We start from the raw sequence: 22565 nt of genomic DNA, 5'->3' as shown, positions 1-22565 counted from the left end.
ATACAAGATCAAGAAGACAACAGTACTCCCACTAGTCTTTTTGTACATATAAGATTCATCCATATTTTTGATAAAGTCAAATGATTTGACTGTCTCATCAAAATGGATATTTCAATTCCTCAATGCTTGTTTTAATCCATAAATGAATCTACTCAGCTTGCATACCTCATTTGCTCTCCACTAGAGATAAATCCCTCTAATTGAGTCATATAGACTTCTTTCTTAAGGTTTTTATTGAGGAAGACAGTCTTGACATCCATTTGTCAGATCTCATAGTCATGGTATGCTGCAATAGTAAGCATTATCCGAATTGACTTGAGTATAGCTATCGAGAAAAAGATTTCTTCATAATCAACACTTTATTTTTGTCTGAAACTTTTTACCACCAGTCTGGCCTTAGAGGTCTCTACCTGGCTATCTGCTCTAATCTTTTTTTTGAAGATCCATTTGTAGCCTATTGGGGTCACACCCTCAGGCACATCAATCAAAGTCCAAACTTGATTTGTATACATCGAGTCCATTCCAGATTTCATGACATTGAGCTATTTGTCAGAGTCACTACTTATGATAACTTTCGAATAGATCGTGGGATCATCATTCTCAATGATGTGGGATGTGTTGTCATTCTCAATGACAAATCCAAACTTGAGTGGTATATTATGCACTCTATTTGACCTTCAGAGAAGAGATGTGTGAAGTTGCTGTGCCTCAACAATGGGCACATCTGGTTGAAAATTATTTTGTAAATCCTGGATGGGTTGTAGATTTTGAACTTCCTCAAGTTCAACAGTCGTCCTACTGCCTCCTTCTTGGATAAATTCTTTCTCCAAAAAAATAGTATGCCTACCAACAAACATCTTTTATTGAGTAGGCTGGTAGAAATAGTATTCAATACTCTCCTTGGGATAACCTATAAACTTGTATTTTTTTCATCTAGCATCTAGCTTATGTCCATTAATATTTTTCATATAAGTCGGGCCACCCCAAATCTTAAGATGCTTAAGATTGGATCTTTTTTCTTTTCATATCTCATATGGAGTGCTAGAAACAGATATGAAAGATCTTAAGAGCACGACCTTAAGAGCACATCCCCAAAAAGATATCGAAAGATCCGTGAAACACATCATGGACCGCACCATATCTAATAAGGTGCGATTTCTCTTTTCTGTAATTCTATTTATTGTGGAGTATAAGGAGGTGTCCACTGAGAGAGTATATTATTTTATTTTAAATAATCAAGAAATTTACTAGACAAGTATTCTCTTCTTCGATCAAATCGAAGAGCTTTAATACTTTTACTAGTTTGTTTCTCAACCATTCTTTGATACTTTTTAAATTTATCAAAGGTTTTGAATTTATATTTTATTAAATATACATATCCAAACTTAGATTTATCATCAATGAATGTGATGAAGTAAGAGTATCTACCTCTAGTTTGAGTCAATATTGGACTACAAACATCAATATGTACAAAGTCCAAAATATCACTCATCCTTTCTCTATATCCAGTAAATGGAGTCTTGGTCATTTTACCCATGAGACAAGATTCACAAGTTCCATATAATTCAAAATTATAAGGATCAAAAAATTTATCTTTGTATAACTTGTTAATTTTTGACTCATTTATATGGTCAAGTCAGCAGTACCAGAGGTATGCGATATTCACATCCTCTCTCTTTCTTTTCTTTATATTATCAACATGAAGTGCATTATCATTAAGTGATAGAAGTAAAAGACTATTATCAATATAAGCATTTTCCTAATATTCGTTAGAAAAATATAAAGAACAACCATTATTCTTTGCTTTTATTTTAAAATCTTATTCCAATAATAATGGTATAGAAATAATATTTCTAATGATATTAGGGATATAATAACAGATCTTCAATTTTAAAATTTTGCCCAAAGACAACTTCAAAATGTTGATTCACACGGCTTTAGCCTGAATACTCTCCACTAGCACCGAATAGCTTGAAGTCATCTTTACTCAAACTCTTTATTTACTGCAGACCCCGCAACGATTTGCAAAGGTGTGAGCCACAGGGGGTATCTAATACCTAAGAATCTGAGATTGAAGTACTTAATGATAAATTAATTTATATCATATACAAATCTTTCACAATATTTGCTGGTTTCATGATTGCAAGATATTCTTTGCAATTTCTCTTCCAATGGCCTTCCTTGCCACAGTGATGGCAAGTACCTTTGACGGAGACCTTCTTCGCCTTCTTCTTAGAGATGCTAGTCTTAGGGTTTAGCTTCTTCTTAGAATCCTTCTTGCCTTTCTTCTTGTTGATCTTATCAACAAGAAGAATAGGAGCTTTTTCGCCCTTGAAATGGCTCTATGCTGTTTTCAACATATTCAGCAGCTTAGAGAGACTAGTGTTCAGTTTGTTCATATGGTAATTTATGACAAACTAAGAAAAAGAGTCAGAGAGAGACTGCAAGATCAAATCATGACTAAGTTCACCATCCATGGCAAAATCTAATTGTCCTAGATGAGTGATCAAATCAATCATCTTCAGGACATGCATTTGCACAGAGGTGCCTTTAGTCATACGGGCACAGAATAACTATTTAGATATCTCATATCTAGCAGTTCTACTTTATTCCCCATATAACTTCTTAAGATTAAGCAGTATAGAGGGAACATCCATGTTCTCATGCTGCCTCTGAACTCGTTGCTCATCGAGGCAAGCATGATGCATTTAACAATCACACTGTCCTCTTTCCATATCTTGTATGTGGCCCATTCCTCCTCAAAAGCATCTTCTCCGATTGAATTAGGTGTAGGTGTATCCAGAATAGAGGAGATTTTCTCTTGAGTGATAACTATTCTCAAGTTTCTTAACCAATCGACGTAGTTTGGTCCGATCAATTTATTTGCATCATATATGCCCCAAGTGATAGCGAGGATGCCATATGTGCAGTTAATCTACAATAACAAGAACACAATATAAGCGGACAACTTATGATGACATGCACAACTAAATTAGAACTTTTATCTAATTTTATCTCTTATTATTTTAACGAATTTCATAGCCCTCAAGTTTGAAAATTAAGAAACATCCTAAAGTTTCTTAGTAGGATTGAGATCCCTATTCCTCACAAACACCTCGTGGATAGCACAACAAGTATTCATGAGTTCAAGAGTAGATAACTCTTTATCAATTATATTTATACAATTTTGAATATTTTTTTCTCTTACCTCTAGATCACATATAGTCTTGTGGATAGCATAATAAACTATAGTGTTCTAGTTAAGTTAACCCTTCAATCTCATATGGTCATATTTAAATAATACTGTCCTTGTGGATAGCACAACAAAGCAACACTATTTAAATATGCCATAAGCATCAATATGCACCTAGTCAATATCATATCAATTTTTATAGTGAGCCTTATGAATATCACAATAAGCTTACTAAGATCTTGACATACTTTATTGACCAAGTTTGAAGGAAGGCCCTTGTAGTGTCTACATCACTAATCAATCTAAATCTAAAATTCAACAAGACTAGATTGGTCAGGTCAATAGGTGGGAGGCTCCCGTAGCTTTTCTTAGACACCAATAAAGTTGGCCAAGCTAGCATATGAATCTAATTGAAAAATCACCTTTCATACTTTTCTCGACACCAATTGATCAAATGAATTCAACATTTGAATCGAAAATGAATCCCAACATTACAACTTAATATAATTTTTAAGAGGATCTTTGAGCTGGTCTTGGCACATCCTAACTACAACTACATAAAATATGCTAAACATATTATGTAATTCGACATACTTTTACAAGTCATAATAGCAATCATATAATCATGCTAAAAATCATATAAGGGTGTAATAGAAGACATAACATATGTCAAGCATATTCAAGTAATAAAGCAAACCCTAATCAAATTAGGCATGCATAACACCCTTAACCATAAATCGATTTAAGCATCAAACTACCATGAAAATATAAATTTCATATTATCATAAATTCATAAATTTAATAATTAAAATTTAAATCCATGGTTATTATAAAGTCAAAAATAACTTTTTGATTTTAAATACCAATGCTTAATATCGATGCAATATTCTTGGCAATATATGAACAAGAACAATTCTATACTACAATTTTGCACTTGTTTGATCGAATCTAATAAGGATGGCTCTGATACTACAGTTGAGTTTCAAACATACAGTGAAAAATAATATTTAAAATTTTTAAAAATAAATAAGTTAATAGCCTTAACAATTAAAACTATTGAGCTGAAATTCAAAACCTAGAATTACCTTGCCAATGCCGATCAAAATAAAATAAGCATGCAAAGGGATAGAATTTTATACTTTCACTAGAAAGTAATGTGCCATGTTGGTGATCCCCATAAGACTCCAAAATAGAAGCCCTCTAATGGTGATCCACATGAAAGTTGGCCAAGATCCTTCCTAACTGGTATGCTACCACAGTTTTGTCTTCTCAAGAACACTACCGATTTTGAACTCAAGGAACAATAACACCAAAGCCCAGTCGTCTTTGATCTTGCCACCAAAATCATGCCAAGAAGACACTCTTCAAATGTCTCAGAATCTAGGATTTGATTTTGAGCTCCAACATATGGAAAAGCCAAACCTTAGGGCATACTAGCAACACTTGCTAATTCTCTCACCACCCTTCTTACAACTTTTGCCTCTCAATTTTTTCTTATCTTTTTCTCAGATTTTTTTTTAAATTTTTTCTCTGATGTACATGCTATTTATCTCTGTTTCTACCTAAAAACCTAGCACTTGGGCCATATGAGATGCCCCATTTAAATAGGGGACCAAGGGACATGAGGAAAGACCAAGGGGCGCCAACCTTTAGCGCTCCACTTTCTCATGTGGTGAATAAATTCATCATGTAAAATTTTTGGCACAAGAGAGCCTTCACACAGAAGGACTCCTCTTCTATGTCTCATAAAAATCTCATAATAAATTGGCATGAATTCAATAGGAATCTGGATGAGAATTTAATCAACACGTTAAGATAAGAGCCTTCATTAAGAAGGACTCTTCATCTTCACATGCTAATTAAAAGGGGGTGGCATTTTTATTTTGGCATGAAACCTGGTGGGTGTAGAGGAGTCCTTCCACACTTAAAATTGTTCCAAGTTGGATAAGAACCCAATAAAAATGGATCCAATCCCATTAGGTCAAAGACAACTGGTCTAGTTTAGCCCAAACACTTTGAATTGAACCAATTTAGGAACTTGGGTTAATACAATATGCTAGCATATCAAATTAACCCTTAAATTTTATATTAAATTCTAATTAAATTAGATCAAAGCTAAATCTCAAAGTGTGTAACCCATTGAGTTTCAAATCTAGCCAGTAGTGGATCCAAAATTCTGATGTAACCCTAATAGGTCAGTCGAAGAGTCCCAATCAACTAGGACTCTTCCTAATTGATTCTTGAATTAAACTCTTTTAATTCTGATGAGTTCACAAGTCAAGATTGACATCTAGCAATGTGTCATGACTATCCGAAGGATTTAAAATTTTGATGAAAAATTATCAAAATATCCTTCAATGGTAAGTTACTATGTAATTCAACCCTTCAGTCAAACAACATCCCAGGTGAGCTATGGGCATGAAAACTGTTGGTGCAAAAATCTGCCTGCATCGGAGAGACTGGAGTCGAGGGAGTCGCGATCGCCGTCGGGACCTGCAAAAGAAGTCTAAATCGGAGGTGGGGTTGCTCCGGCAAGACCCTCCGACGCTCAAGTCAGCTCTTTGCCCCAACAAGAATGGAGTGCTCGAACAAAAATTTTAGCAGAGTTTCTAGGTAAAAATGAGAGTTCAGAGAATAACATATCTGGGGTCCCCTTTTATAGATGGGGGGAGCAGCGGATTGATAGCGATGTTTGTAACCGTCTAGCAGTGGGCTACCCTCGGTCAGGAGGAGTTTGTTGCGAAGAGTAGTGGGATGAAATCATGGCTATCACCGGGATGTGCCACGTGGAGTCTATCGCGGGGGGTGGAGCGGCATCCGTTGTCATGACTTACCAGAGGATGGAGAAATCGCGTGGTATCCATCACAGAAAGTGGAGCAGGATCGTGGCTATTATTGCGGTCTGCCAGGGAGTGATGGAGCCATGCAAAATCCATCACAGGAAGTAGAGCAGAGTCGTGGCCGTTGCTGTGGCCTGCTAAAGGGTCCAGGCCTGTCGGCTGAAGTCCGGTTGGAGTGTCTGGCGGAGAGGGGTGGCTAGTTGCCCATTTGAGAGGAGCTCAGAGTCTGGCTCTCATGGGAGTTCGGATGAAGTCTTCCTTTAGTTGAAGTTGGGGATGAAGTCCGGCTTCCGCGGGAGTCCGGACGGGGTCTTCCAGTAGCTGGAGTCAGAGACGAGATCTGGCTCCCGTAGGAGCCCGGGCGAAGTCCTCCTGCAATTGGAGTTGTGAGTGAAGTCTGGCTCTCGTAGGAGTCCGGATGAAGTTTACCTGTAAGCGAAGTCAGGGCGAAGCCCGGCTCCTGTAGGAGTCCGGGCGACGTCCGCCTGCAGCCGGAGTCAGAAACGAGGTCTGACTCTCGTAGGAGTCCGGGCGGAGTTTTCCTGCAGTTGGAGCTGGAGACGAGATCTGGCTCCCGTAGGAGCCCGGGCGAAGTCCACCTGCAATAAAAGTCAGGGGCGAAGTCTGGCTCCAACAGTCGGGGTTGAGGATGGAGCCCGACTCCCATAGGAGTCCGGGCAAAGCCTTCCAGCAGTCGAGGTCGGGGATGAAGTCCGGGCGGAGTCTTCCCGCAGCTGGAGTCGGAGATGAAATCTGGCTCCCGTAGGAGCCCGGGCGAAGTCCTCCTGCAATTGGAGTTGTGAGTGAAGTCCGGCTCCCATAGGAGTCCGGACAAAGTTTACCTGTAAGCGAAGTCGCGGGCGGAGCCCAGCTCCCGTAGGAGTCCGGGCGACGTCGGCCTGCAGCCAGAGTCGGGAACGAGGTCCGACTCTCGTAGGAGTCCGGGCAGAGTTTTCCCGCAGCTGGAGCTGGAGACCAGACCTGGCTCCCGTAGGAGCCTGGGCGAAGTCCACCTGCAATCAAAGTCAGGGGCGAAGTCCGGCTCCAGCAGTTGGGATCGAGGATGGAGCCCGGCTCCCATAGGAGTCCGGGCGAAGCCTTCCAGTAGTCGAGGTCGAGGACGAAGTTCGGGCGGAGTCTTCTCGCAGCTGGAGTCGGAGATGAAATCTGGCTCCCGTAGGAGCCCGGGCGAAGTCCTCCTGCAATTGGAGTTGTGAGTGAAGTCTGGCTCCCGTAGGAGTCCGAACGAAGTTTACCTGTAAGCGAAGTCACGGGCGGAGCCCGGCTCCCGTAGGAGTCTGGGCGACGTCCGCCTGTAACCAGAGTCAGGAACAAGGTCCGGCTCTCATAGGAGTCCGGGCAGAGTTTTCCCACAGCTGGAGCTGGAGACGAGACCTAGCTCCCGTAGGAGCCCGGGCGAAGTCCACCTGCAATCAAAGTCAGGGGCGAAGTCTGGCTCCAGCAGTTCGGGTCGAGGATGGAGCCCGACTCCCGTAGGAGTCCGAGCGAAGCCTTCTAGCAGTCGAGGTCGGGGATGAAGTCCGAGCGGAGTCTTCCCGCAGCTGGAGTCAGAGACGAAATCTGGCTCCCGTAGGAGCCCGGGCGAAGTCCTCCTGCAATTGAAGTTGTGAGTGAAGTCCGGCTCCCGTAGGAGTCTGGACGAAGTTTACCTATAAGCGAAGTCGTGGGCGGAGCCCGGCTCCCGTAGGAGTCCGGGCGAAGTCCGCCCACAGCCGGAGTCGGGAATGAGATCCGGCTCCCGTAGGAGTCCGAACGGAGTCTTCCTGCAACTAGAGTTGGGGACGTGGTCCGGCTCCCGCAGGAGTCCGGACGGACTCTTCCCACGGCTAGAGTCAGAGATGAGATCTGGCTCCCGTAGGAGCCTGGGCGAAGTCTACCTGCAATCAAAGTCAGGGGCGAAGTCCGTCTCCCTTAGGATTCCAGATGAAGTTTACCAGCAGTCGAGGTCGAGGATGGAGCCCGACTCCCGTAGGAGTCTGGATGAAATTCACCCGCAGTAGGAGTCGGGGATGAAGTCTGGCTCCCGTAGGAGTCCGGACGAAGTTCACCTGCAGTGAAAGTCGGGGACGAAGTCCGGCTCCCGTAGGAGTTCGGATGAAATCTGGTAGTTGTAGGAATCTACCGTTGGTGAAGTTCAGCCGTTGATGAAGTCCGAGGTAGTTCGGATTGGAGTTGAACCTGGCTGGAAGAAGTCTGAAAGGGATTCGGAGAACAGCTGATAGTCGTAGAAGGTCGGCTGGCGGTGGAGCTCAGTGAGCACTTGGGGTGGCTTGATAGATGACTGGGGGAACTCATGTCGAAGGAGCTCGGGTGGTGTAGTGAGAGTTCGTCCATCGGGGGAATTCAGTCAGTACTGTGGAAATCCGACTGTTTGGAGAAGTCCGGAAAGATACCATCTACAGTCGAAAGCCGGAGGAGTCCTGGGAGGGTTAATCCTGTCAAGAACTTCGGCTAAGGGTATTTCATACCTAACACCAGTCCCCCTACTTTCGAGTTTGAATTTCGAATGAAGGAAGTACGGAGAGATTGTCACAGCCGAAGTTACTCCCTTGATGTCCGCGCGCAATCGTCCTTAGATATTTTGGCATTCAATGCGCATGCGCTGGAGTCTTTTCAAATCGAGGCGATTCGAAGAGGCTCTTTTGGAACCTACAGTGGAACGGTGCTCAAGGCGTGGCGCAATAAAGGCTCTGTCAGCCGTCTGCCACTTTTTAACCGTCCGCTGTGGTGAGTGGGACATGCGGCGAAAAGAGACCGGTTAGAGGGGATTCGCAATCATCATTATGTCGGATCTCGGAGCCTATTTAAACCCGTGCTCCTCCTCCAAGAGTCCCGCTCTATCCGACGGTCTTGTTCTGACGCCCTTCTTCTCCCTGAGAACTTCAATTTTTCTCAGCGCTCTTTCCAACCTTAGGCGTTCCTCGAGCCGTCCCCATTTCCGCACCTTCGCACCTCTCCGAATCGCTTAGGTTAGTCTCAGAACTCCTTCCTCTTTTTGTTCTTCCTTTTGCCGTTTGATCTTTCTTCTTCTTGCTCTGCACATCAGTCCCCCGAGACCTTGTCCGTGATTTTCCCCGATTTTTAGGGATTTTGCCTCTGTAAGTGATCTTCGTGTGATTCTAGATGTCTTCCAGGGCTTCTTCTTCTAGCGGCTCTAGGAGTTCGTCTGTCTCGGTCTCCCAGAGTCCTCAGGCGGTAGATGAATCGGTAGCTAGAGCTGAACCTCATTCGATTTTTGCATCGGACGCCATTCCTTGTTCTCTGACTCCGGATGAACTCCAACTGATAAGAGTTCAGTATGGGGTTCCCCTGGAGTACGAACTGGAACTTCCTGGCCCATCCGATCGGGCTAGTGCCCCTCCCCCCTGCTGCTTCTGCCTTTACCAGGAGGCCTTTCGTGCCAGATTTCGGCTTCCTCTTCCGCCTTTTGTCATTGCTCTTTTCTGATTTTTGGACATTTCTCTGGCTTCGGTTGCACCGAACTCCTTTAGCATTTTGATAGGGTTCCTCTCTCTTTGTCATATAGTCAAGGTCCAGCCCACCCTTTCCTTGTTTAGATACTTCTACACCTTCAAGCGTCATCCCACGACGAAGGATTGGTGGTACTTCTCCCCACAGTTCGGTAGAAAGGGGGTGCTGAAAGGTGCCCCCTCTTCTATCCATAACTGGAAGGGAAAGTTTCTTTATATTCGATGCCCGACCTTGAGGCTAGAGTTGCCCCCTTGGGGCTCCCCGAGGGACTCCGTCCGTCGGGCGCCCAGCCTGGGGGGGGACGATCATCAAGCCTCCCAGAAACTCCTCAAATATCCAACTCCTTCTCTCCCCAACCTCCTAAAGGAGCAGTTTCTGTTCAACATCGGCTTGAGCCCCCTAGATCCTACCAGTATTTCATCTCTCCTTTTCTTCTCTTCTTTTCTTCTCTTCTTTTCTTTTCCCTTCCTCTCTTTCTCCTACTTTTCTTTTCTTCTTTTTCATGTAGTACCCTTGTTCTTAAAGGAGCGCTCAACGAGACCACCCCCGGGCATCTTTTCCGGCATCCTCTCCTCCTTCCTCCACTAGGTCTTTGCCCGATGCCTCTCCGCAGGGCATCCACGCGATGATCCACGGCCTCCGCAGCCAGATCTCAGGCTCCGGCCTCACCTTCAGTTTCCCAGCCTCCTCCTCCTCCTCCGACAATGATGGTTGGCACGGAGCAGTTTGACCTGCTGGTGCAGCAGGTCAAAGGCCTCACTGAAGCTGTGCAGGCCATACAGCAACAGCAGCAGCCACAGGCATCGGTGCGCCTGGAAGGAGCATCACCAGAACACCAGAATCCAGTGGTAGGGTGGGCCACTTGGGCCAGCCGCCCCGTCTTTCTCGAAAAGATGAATTCGAGGGTGGAGAGCCCTCAGTCGGATCATGATTCCACCCCTGAAAGATCTCTACCCCCATTCTGTCGGAGGACCCTCGAGACCCATAGTCGAGAGGATTTCCTGGACCAGAGGCTCCAGGAGATGAACCGATGGATCGAAGAACTCCGCCATGCTCTCCTCGCTTGTGGTGAGGATATTTGCACTGACCCTCCCTTTTCTCAAATGATCATGCAGGAACCGATCCCGCCAAACTTCAAACTCCCCCAATTTGAAAGCTACGATGGAACTTCGAACCCGGTTGATCACCTGGAGGCCTTCCGGATGATGATGCTGCTTCATGGTGCACCCGACGTCATTCTATGCCGAGCCTTCCCATCCACCTTGAAGAGAGCGGCGAGAAACTGGTACTCAGTGCTGAAGTCGGGTATCATCTTTTCCTTCGATCAAATGAGCCACCAATTTGTGGCCCATTTTGTCAGCAGCCGGCACCCCCGGAAGGGTTCGGAGTCCCTCATCAATATCAAGTAGAGGGAGGGGGAGTCCATTCGGGCCTACATCAACCGTTTCAATGTTGCCATGCTGGAGGTCCGAAACTTGGACCAGTCGGTGGCGATGGCCGCTCTAAAGGGTGGCCTTCAAAAGAATGACCTTTTGTTCTCCCTGGAGAAGAAGTACCCCAAAGATTTTGCTGATCTGTTGGCTCGGGCCGAGGGGTACGCCCGAGCAGAAGAAGCCTTCAAAATGAAGGATGAGGAGAGTGTGAGAGAGCGACAGGCGGGAGACTCGAGTAAGCCCACAGTCGAAAAAGGGCCGAGGGAAGCTCGACCGCATTTTCGAACTCCTCCCGGGTACAAGCATGTCCATACTCCTCCTCGGGTATGTAGGCAGAGAAGTCCGGACCGCAGAGTTCGACAGGGTTCCCCACCGAGAAGATTCCGCAACTATGCCCCCCTCAATGCCTCAAAAACCCAAGTACTGATGGAGGTCAGGGAGTAGCTGGCAAGACCGGAAAGGATGCGCACACACCTTGGGAAGCGCAATCCTAACAAGTTCTGCCTCTACCATCATGACCACGGCCACGATATAGAGGAGTGCATTCAGCTTCAGGACGAGATCGAGGAGCTCATCAGACGAGGTCGGCTCGACAGGTTCATTCGACGCCGACCTAAAGACAGAGAGGATCGGCCAAGGGCCCTGCCGTAACCTGAACCACCAAGGAGGGAGGAACAGCCCGAGGATCGGCCTCCAATTGGGACCATCGACTCCATCACCAGAGGACCTCAAGAAGGAGCAGACCTTCCACAACCATGGGACTCAAGAAACCTGTAAATATACTACTAACAACTTTGCTTTGAATCAAAATTCCTTTCGACTTTGCATGTTTTTCCCTTTTGGCGTGGACTTGTTACGATTGGGGATAACCCCTTCGAACAATTAAAACAAGGTCATGTTAGGGACAGGAGGAGAACCTCGTCCTAGCATGAGCAAAATGAGAGTCTGATTATTTTAAGATCGGATTGGGGGAGAGGCCCATATAACGGCCCTTAAGTGCCCCCATGGTCATGTTAGGAACAGGAGGAGAATCTCGTCCTAACATGAGCAAAATGAGAGTCCGGTTATTTTAAGATTGGATCGGGAGAGAGGCCCATATAACGGCCCTTAAGTGCCCCCATGGTCATGTTAGGAACAGGAGGAGAATCTCGTCCTAACATGAGCAAAATGAGAGTCCGATTATTTTAAGATCGGATCGGGGGAGAGGCCCATATAATGGCCCTTAAGCACCCCATGGCCATGTTGGGGATAGGAGGAGAACCTCACCCTAACATAGGCAAAGTCAAAGGCCCGGTTCTTTTAGACCGGATGGGCAGAGAGGCCCTACAACGTCCTTATGCACCCCCACAGCTATGTTAGGGACAGGAGGAGAACCTCGCCCTGATATGAGCAAAGTCAAAGGCCCAGTTCTTTTAGATCGGATGGGGGGAGAGGCCCTACAATGCCCTTATGCGCCCTCACAGCCATGTTAGGGACAGGAGGAGAACCTCTCCCTGACATGAGAAAAGTCAAAGGCCCGGTTCTCTTAGATCGGATGGGGGGAGAGACCCTACAACGCCCTAATGTGCCCCCACAGCCATGTTAGGGACAGGAGGAGAACCTTGCCCTAACATGAGCAAAGTCAAAGGCCCGGTTCTTTTAGGATGGATGGGGGGAGAGGTCCTATAACGTCCTAATGTGCCCCCACAGCCATGTCAGGAACAGGAGAAAAACCTCATCCTGACATGAGCAAAGTCGAAGACCCGATTCTTTTGGATCGGATGGAGGGAGAGGCCCTCGCAACGACCTTTATGTGCTCCCACGGCCCCGTTGGGAACAGAGGGAGAACCTCATCCTGACGATGATAAAAACCCGATCACCCGACATGATCGGATAAAAGAAAAAGTCCCCTCAATGGCACCTCTACACCTTTACGCGACCCCATGAAAAGCAAGGGGAGGACCCTCACTCAGAAAAGAGGAGAAAAATTAAAAAGGAAAGCGACGAACTACATCGGCAACAGATGAAAAATAAACTACACCAAAAACATAGGAAACTTCATCTCAACAAAGATGGGAGCTCCTACCGAACATCCCCGGTCTCTAAGAAGACTCTCGACACGACTAATGCGAAGTTCAGACCACGAGCTCGAGCCTGCGGCCATGGACGACAAGAAAAGCAAATCAACATGGCAACGACTGGGCACCTCCGAACGACACCGACATCGAACAAGTCAAGGACGTCGAACAAGTCAAGAGACAAAAGAAGTTCGGCGGATGACGATTTAATGCAATACGTGGACGAGGTAACACAAAATCTCCTTTTCATTTCATTCACAAAATATATACTACAAAGTCCGGTGGGCTAAAGGAAGAAAAGCAAAACAACAAGAACAAGACAAAACAACAAAAGAAAAAATATATACATGGGAAGATGGAAGGACAAAAAGAGCCCTAAGGGGGCCCGGCTCCCTCCGACCTCAGACTTTCGGCTTCGACCCTCGCCAGGGAACCCCTTAAACGTTCGACTTCTGCTTTCAATTCCCTCTCTCTCATTAATATCTCTATGTATCTTCGATGAAATCACTAGCTTTCATTCTCTGCCTCTCGATGCCTTTTTCTCAGGACCTCGGATTCCGCCTCCGCGTCCTTGACGGCCTGCTGCTCGCATACCAGCTGGATCTTCAATTGCTACAGCTCGGCCTTCCCCTCCCCAAGAGCGATGAATTTCTCAGGACCTCGGATTCCGCCTCTGCATCCTTGACGGCCTGCTGCTCGCATACCAGCTGGATCTTCAATTGCTACAGCTCGGCCTTCCCCTCCCCAAGAGCGACGGATAGTTCTTCTATGGTTTTCCTTAGGGATTGGAGTTCGTCGGAATCCCGAGCGGAGGCAGATTCAGCCCCCTCAGTTAGCTGCCTTCGAAGGTGGGCAACCTCGTCGGTCGCCATCCAGAGCCTCCCCCTGTATTCGTCCACCTGCTTGTGCCAGCCAGCCCGGTATGCGTCATAGCTCGTCTCAGCATCCTGAAGCTGTTACTGGAGGTCGAAGACCTTCTTCGACCACTCCCGGTCGCTGTCGGCCTGAGTCAAAAGCCGGGATGAACTCCCCTCTAGCTGGCTAATCCTCTACTGGGCAGCCGACAGTTCCACCCTGAGAGAACTGATCTTGGCAGCTTGAGCCCAAATTTGATCGCTGGCGTGCTTCTTGTGTTCCTCAAGCTCCTTCTCAAAGTTTGCCTTCCTCTGGCTGTACTCCATGATCCCCTTCACGTGGAGATTCTGAAAGCGGGCGGCCTCCACGGTGGCTTCAGAGTGGCTCTCCCTCAACCTACGGAGTTCGCCTTCCATCTTCTTCGACCTTTTCGTCAAATGAAGAACCTCCTTCTTCAGGCGCTGGATTGTGGACTTCAGCGGAATCCCCTGAGGCAAGGGAAGCACTTCGGTAGGGCACTGCCATCGGGAGGTCAACGCGTTAAGACGCAGCTCATTACAAAGAAGAAGAAAAAAAGAAAGAAAAAGAAGAGAAGAAAAGTCCCCCACAAGGAGGAGACCAATTTTATTGACTGAACGTTTCTTGAAGATAAAAGAAAGAAGAAAAATGGCAATAAAGGAAGAATACAAGATTAGAGGTCTCAGACCTCTGGATCAATGGGGGGACTCGGCACCTCTGGGGGGTGGTCCGCGGTGGCTGCGACGATGGTGGAGGGTCCGGCTTCATCCTCGGATGCCTCATCCAAGAAGCTGAGGTCGAGCTCGGGGAATTTCACGACTATCTTCTCTTGGCAGAGCTCGAACCCTTTATTGAATGCGGCTTGGCCGAACTCAACCTTCAACTTCTTCATTTCAGTGGAAGCCTTGAACTCCTCCACCGCTTGAACCCTGGCCTCCGAGACCAGGGTCGGGATCTGTTCCACCATGTTGGCAACCTCGGCCTCCGCCCTCCTCACCATCTCCTCCAAGGTGGCCTTCTGTTCCGTCGAGGTCTGTCTCTCTCTCTCAAGCGCCTCTCGGAGATCGGTCGCCTCGAGGGCCATTTCCTTAAGGCGGGCAGCCTCGGCCTGCTGACCTTCCACCACCTTGTTTGTCATCTCGATGTTGGCGAGGAGTTGGTGCCCAAGCTGCAAGGACGATCGGAGGGTCAGAATGGGAGCTGAGAAGTTAATTAAATAAAGAAGCGAAAGGAAGAAAGGAAAATGAATCTGCTTACCTCGAGGAAGGCCCCCAGCGAGTCCCAGACTCGTTGTGCAGGATCGACGTGGACGATCCTCTGGACGACTTCGGACAGCGAGCACCCATCTACCAGCTTTTTTATTAGATCCCTATCACTAAAGGTATCATCCCCCTGCTCCTCTTCAGAGCCGCGGGATTCTTCAGTGGCAGCCCGACGACTGTCGACCCTGTGGGCCAAGGTCTTCCTCCTCTTCCTCCTCTCACCCCCTGGCACCTCCTCAGGGCGGATCTCCAAAGCGAGGACCTCGGTAGGAGAACTCAAACTCCTCGAGGAAGCACGGGCGGCTGGAGGCTTAGTGTTTCCAAGGACGTCAGCAGCTGAGGTCGCTTGGGTGGGCACGGCCGAACTCATCCCCTCCACTCTGGTCTTCTTCGCCGGCCCGGAGGCCGCGGTGCCCTTTCTTTTGAGAGCCTTCAGGCCCCTGGCAAGCATCTGTGCTTCCTCAGCGTCCATGCCTGAAAAAAAAAAAAAAAAAAAAAAAGAGAGAAAAAGAGAGAGAAGAGGGCGTGAAAAAGAAGAAAAGAAAAGAAGTAGGAGAAAGAGAGGAAAGGAAAAGAAAAGAAGAGAAGAAAAGGAGAGATGAAATACTGGCGGGATCCAGGGGGCTCAAGCCGATGTTGAACAGAAACTACTTTTTTAGGAGGTTGGGGAGAGAAAAAGTTGGATATTTAAGGAGTTTCTGGGAGGCTTGATGATCGTCCCCCCCAGGCTAGGCGCCCGACGGACGGAGTCCCTCGGGGAGCCCCAAGGGGGCAACTCTAGCCTCAAGGTCGGGCATCAAATATAAAGAAACTTCCCCTTCCAGTTATGGATAGAAGAGGGGGTACCTTTCAGCAACCCCTTTCTACCGAACTGTGGGGAGAAGTACCATCAATCCTTCACCGTGGGATGACGCTTGAAGGTGTAGAAGTATCTAAACAAGGAAAGGGTGGGCTGGACTTCGACTATATGACAAAGAGAGAGGAACCCTATCAAAAACCTAAAGGAGTTCAATGCAACCGAAGCCAGAGAAATATCCAGAAATCAAAAAAGAGCAATGACAAAAGGCGAAAGAGGAAGCCGAAGTCCGGCACGAAAGGCCTCCTGGTACAGGCAGAAGAAGTCGGGGGGAGGGGCACTAGCCTGGTCGGATGGGCCAGGAAGTTCCAGTTCGTACTCCGGGGGAACCCCATACTGAACTCTTATCAGTTGGAGTTCGTCCGGAGTCAGAGAACAAGGAATGGCATCCGGTGCAAAAATCGGACGAGATTCAGCTCTAGCTATCGATTCATCTACCGCCTAAGGACTCTGGGAGACCGAGACAGATGAACTCCTAGAGCCGCTAGAAGAAGAAGCCCTGGAAGACATCTAGAATCACACGAAGATCACTTACAGAGGTGAAATCCCTAAAAATTGGGGAAAATCACGGACAAGGTCTCAGGGGACTGATGTGCAGAGCAAGAGGAAGAAAGATCAACGGCAAATGGAAGAACAAAAAGAGGAAGGAGTTCCGAGACTAACCTAAGCGATTCAGAGAGGTGCGAAGGTGCGAAAATGGGGACGGCTCGAGGAACGCCTAAGGCTGGAAAGAGTGCTGAGAAAAATCGAAGTTCTCAGAGAGAAGAAGGGCGCCAGAATGAGACCGTCGGATAGAGCAGGACTCTTGGAGGAGGAGCGCGGGTTTAAATAGGCCCCGAGATCTGGCATAATGATGATTGTGAATCCCCTCTAACCGGTCTCTTTTCGCCGCGTGTCTCACTCACCACAGCGGGCGGTTAAAAAGTGGCAGACGGCTGACAGAGCCTTTATTGCGCCACGCCTTGAGCACCGTTCCGCTGCAGGTTCCAAAAGGCCTCTTTGGATCGCCTCGATTTGAAAAGACTCCAGCGCATGCACATTGAATGCCAAAATATCTGAGGACGATTGCGCGCGGACATCAAGGGAGCAACTTCGGCTGTGACAATCTCTCCATACTTTTTTCATTCGAAATTCGAACTCGGAAGTAGAGGGACTGGTGTTGGGTATGAAATACCCTCAGCCGAAGTTCTTGACAGGATTAACCCTCCCAGGACTCCTCCGGCTTTCGACTGTAGATGGTATCTCTCATGACTTCTCCAAACAGTCAGACTTCCACAGTACTGACTGAATTCCTCCGACGGACGAACTCCCACTGCACCACCCGAGCTCCTTCGACATGAGTTTCCCCAGTCATCTATCAAGCCACCCCAAGTGCTCACTGAGCTCCGCCGCCAGCCGACCTTCTATGACTATCAGCTGTTCCCCGAATCCCTTCCAGACTTCTTCCAGCCAGGTTCAACTCCAATCCGAACTACCCCGAACTTCATCAATGGCTGAACTTCACCAACGACAGATTCTTACAACTACCAGATTTCATCCGGACTCCTATGGGAGCCGGACTTCATCCCCGACTTCCACTGCAGGTGAACTTCGTCCAGACTCCTACAGGAGCCGGACTTCGTCCTCGACTCCTACTGCGGGTGAACTTCATCCGGACTCCTACGGGAGTCGGGCTTCATCCTCGACCTCGACTGCTGGTAAATTTCGTCTGGAATCCTAAGGGAGCCAGACTTCGCCCCTGACTTTGATTGTAGGTAGACTTCGCCCGAACTCCTACGGGAGCCAGATCTCGTCTCTGACTCCAGCCGCGAGAAGACTCCGTCCGAACTCCCACGGGAGCCGAATCTCGTCCCCAACTCTGGTTGCAGGAAGACTCCGCCCGGACTCCTACGTGAGTCGGATCTTATTTTCGACTCCGACTGTGGGCGGACTTCGCTCGGACTCCTACGGGAGCCGGGCTCCGCCCACGACTTCGCTTACAGGTAAACTTCGTCCGGACTCCTACGGGAGCCGGACTTCACTCACAACTTCAATTGCAAGAGGACTTCGCCCGGGCTCCTATGGGAGCCAGATTTCATCTCCGACTCCAGCTGCGGGAAGACTCCGCCCGGACTTCGTCCCCGACCTTGACTGCTGGAAGGCTTCGCCCGGACTCCTACGGGAGCCGGGCTCCATCCTCGACCCCGACTGCTAGAGCCAGACTTCGCCCCTGACTTTGATTGCAGGTGGACTTCGCCCGGGCTCCTACGGGAGCCAGGTCTCGTCTCCAGCTCCAGCTGTGGAAAAACTCCGCCCAGACTCCTAAGAGAGCCGGACCTCATTCCCGACTCCGGCTGCAGGCGGACGTCGCTCGGACTCCTACGGGAGCTGGGCCCTGCCCGCGACTTCACTTACAGGTAGACTTCGCTTACAGTTAAACTTCGTCTGGACTCCTACGGGAGCCGGACTTCACTCACAACTCCAATTGCAGCAGGACTTCGCCCGGGCTCCTGCGGGAGCCAGATTTCGTCTCTGACTCCAGCTGCGGGAAGACTCCGCCCGGACTTCGTCCCCGACCTTGACTGCTGGAAGGCTTCGCCCGGACTCCTATGGGAGTCGGGCTCCATCCTCGACCCCGACTGCTGGAGCCGGACTTCGCCCCTGACTTTTATTGCAGGTGGACTTCGCCCGGGGTCCTACGGGAGCCAGGTCTCGTCTCCAGCTCCAGCTGTGGGAAAACTCTGCCCGGACTCCTACGAGAGCCGGACCTCGTTCCCGACTCCGGCTGCAGGCAGACATCGCCCGAACTCCTACGGGAGCCGAGCTCCGCCCGCGGCTTCGCTTACAGGTAAACTTCGTCCGGACTCCTACGAGATCCGGACTTCACTCACAACTCCAATTGCAGGAGGACTTCGATCGGGCTCCTACGGGAGCCAGATTTCGTCTCCGACTCCAGCTGCGGGAAGACTCCGCCCGAACTTCATCCCCGACCTCGACTGCTGGAAGGCTTTGCCCGGACTCCTACGAGAGTCGGGCTCCATCCTCGACCCCGACTGCTGGAGCCAGACTTCGCCCCTGACTTTGATTGCAGGTGGACTTCGCCCGGGCTCCTACGGGAGCCAGATCTCGTCTCCAGCTCCAGCTGCAGGAAAACTCCATCCGGACTCCTACGAGAGCCGGACCTCGTTCCCGACTCTGGCTACAGGCAGACGTCGCTCGGACTCCTACGGGAGCTGGACTCCGCCCGCGACTTCGCTTACAGGTAAACTTCGTCCGGACTCCTACGGGAGTCGGACTTCACTCACAACTCCAATTGCAGGAGGACTTCGCTCGGGCTCCTACGGGAGCCAGATCTCGTCTCCGACTCCAGCTACTGGAAGACCCCGTCCGGACTCCCGTGAAAGCCGGACTTCGTCCCTGACTTCAACTGAAGGAAGACTTCGTCCGAACTCCCATGAGAGCAGGACTCTGAGCTCCTCTCAGATAGGCAACTAGCCACCCCTCTCCGCCAGACACTCCAGCCGGACTTCAGCCGACAGGCCTGGACCCTCTAGCAGGCCACAGCAACGGCCACGACTCTGCTCCATTCCCTGCGATGGATTTCGCATGGCTCCATCACTCCATGGCAGACCGCAATAATAGCCACGATCCTGCTCCACTTCCTACGACAGATACCACGCGATTCCTCCATCCTCTGGCAAGTCACGACAACGGACGCCGCTCCACCCCCCGCGACAGACTCCATGTGGCACGTCCTGGTGATAGCCACGATTTCATCCCACTACTCTTCGCAACAAACTCCTCCTGACCGTGGGTAGCCCACTGCCGGACGGTTACAAACGTCGCTATCAATCCGCTGCTCCCCCCGTCTATAAAAGGGGACCCCAGATATGTTATTCTCTAAGCTCTCGTTTTTACCTAGAAACTCTGCTAAAATTTTCGTTCGAGCACTCCATTCTTGTTGGGGCAGAGAGCTGACTTGAGCGTCGGAGGGTCTTGCCGGAGCAACCACACCTCTGGTTTAGACTTCTTTTGCAGGTCCAGGCGGCGACCGCAACTCCCTCGACTCCAGCCTCTCCGACGCAGGCAGATTTTTGCACCAACAAAAATATATCAAACTCAATCAGTTATCTATATGTATCTCGATCAAAAGGTGATGATTAAATTGATGATACATTAGAAACTCTTTTCTAATTATCATCCTGCTTTGATCAAAGACTTTCAGAATTATCGACCTATGAGATCACATAGGATGTTCGCTTCCCTTATTAGGAGTGATTGATCCCTTATTGATCACTTACAACCTCCATACATACTTCACCATATCCAGAACATCCCATACAAAGATCAGAGAATTAAGTTAGGAAGTGAACCAAAATATGGATTCATGTACACAAAGTACCATAGCGATCTCAGGTCAAAGAATCACTTACACAACTCCCACTAGAGAATCATCAGCTGACATGTAAATAAGACTCCATCTGATATTTTCTTGCAAGTCTATTCAGTGAATTCATTCTCTAATGAGCACCCATATTCTTGTATTAGTGTCACCACACAAGTAGTTGTGAGATCAACCACCTTCATTTCTAAGCATACATAGGACATGTCAGTTTTACTGGTATCATTGATCCCCGACCCAATGAACCAACGACTGAAAATATTTTATATCATGGCTAAGATTTAGGTGTCACTGGCGTGATCTCATCACGGCCCTAAAACCATTATCCAGATCTATGGAGTTCATTGTAATCTTAAGAATAAAAAGATGCAGTATATAATGAATCAAAAATATTTATTTTATTAATAATATTAATATCAAAATTATATAAGTCTAGAAGATAAATTAGAGAAAATATCCTATCGTATTTCATATGCGATTGGCTTGTAGGGTATTATTCTTTCACTTCTAAATCTGACATGAGTGCTAGTGCCAACTCCTCCAATGCAGGGAATGCTCCTCCACCATAGAAGTCTGAGCCTAGACACTTGACAGCAGGAAGCATCAATTGGAGAACCTTAAGATGTGGTAACTGCCCGAGTGCTGGAAGGCACTTTACAGCAGGAAGCATGATCAATTGGAGGACCTGAAGACTCTGTAGTTGCTCTAATGTAGATGCTCATATCTAACACAAGCTGTCAGAGATAGCCCGGCCACATATGGAAGTGAAGACTCCATCAGCCACCATGGGAGTGTCTTGCCTACATATCCTTCTTTCTCGAATACCTTCAAATTTTCATGCAGCTGGAGATCTCCGAGCACATCCTCTACCAAGTCAGCATCAGCATCCCAGTCTTGTGCTGCGAGCGCTTCGACCAATTCCTTCATATTTTTCCCCTCATTCAGGGTCTCATTACATGGTTGCCTTGGCTTCACGTAAGTATTCAAATCCCATGACAATCTTAGTGAATCAAGGCCCTGTTTCTGCTTCAAGTTGGCTTTCTTGGCCTCTGTAGCTTCATTTGCATTCTCAAGTCCTCTAATATTCAATTCACCTTCAAGATTCAGGCGACCAAGCTCACCAAGTCTGCAACTGTTATTCCCACCAAGCACAAACATGGGCAATGTCCTCAGGTGAGTTAACTGTCCTATCTCTGGAGGCATGCAGGCCAGTCCACAACATTGATATATGTCTAGATGTTTGAGGCTTCTCATGTTCTTCATGTTCTCTGGAAGCCTATTTAGAAAGTAACAATATTTGAGGCTCAGTGACTGCAGATTTAAAAGGGAGCTCAGTGATTCAGGCAATGTTGGGATCTGGGAAAATGAGTGGTCCAAGTTTTGCAGATTACTAACATAACCAATGGAGTTGGGTAGGGAAAAAAAGTTTAAGCAATAATTGAGATTCAAACATAATAGATTATGGAGGTGACCGATAGTTTCAGGCAGTTCTAGAAGTCATTGACAACATGACAGGTCCAATATCTGCAGATTCTGGAGAGCACCAATATATGGCGGTAGTGTTTCGATGTCAGTTTGTGAGAGGTTGAGGTATCTCAGATGTTTAAGCCCAGTAACTGAAAGGGGCATGACTTTCATGGGACATTTTCTTAGATGTAATGCTCGTAGGAGCTTCATTTTGGAGAACATATCTTGAAGAACATCCTCCTTATCTTCTTCCTTCGCCATGCCTCTAGATGCAACAAAATACAAAGTGTGCAGCCGTTTTGCATTTTTGAGAGGTTCTGTTATTGACTGTATTGGGCCTCTACATATGAGCGATGAATAGCGAGAATTTTGGGAAATTACTATCTTATTAGCAGCATCTGCAATCGAGCATTCATCACCTGCGACAGATAGCGCAAGATCATGAACCAGGTCAGGCATCTTAAACCGCATTACCACACCATTTGTAATTTTCTGACCACTCTGAAAGAGTGATCTCGATAACAACTCATCACAATACTGCAGACCCACATCTTCCAACCATGCACTTCCATTAGATGATTGAACAAAGCCTTCTGCAATCTATAGCTGGACCAATTGCTTCTTATTTCTTCACCTTTAGGAAATAAGGAACAATATGCAAAGCATTGTTTCAGATATGATGGCAGATGATTATGTTGGATTTGTGTCTTA

The 22565-nt window shown here is 47.8% G+C and overlaps 1 pseudogene; it reads right to left on the bottom strand.

Moving 5' to 3' along the window:
• The window catches only part of LOC140853839 (putative disease resistance protein RGA3), a 46878-nt pseudogene that overhangs the window by 12650 nt on the left and 11663 nt on the right, over positions 1–22565 (bottom strand).

Source organism: Elaeis guineensis, chromosome 14, assembly GCF_000442705.2.
Source record: "Elaeis guineensis isolate ETL-2024a chromosome 14, EG11, whole genome shotgun sequence".
In the NCBI taxonomy this organism is placed as follows: Eukaryota; Viridiplantae; Streptophyta; class Magnoliopsida; order Arecales; family Arecaceae; genus Elaeis; species Elaeis guineensis.
The sequence above is the reverse complement of the archived record's forward strand: the minus strand, read 5'-3'. Positions and strand labels throughout refer to the sequence as shown.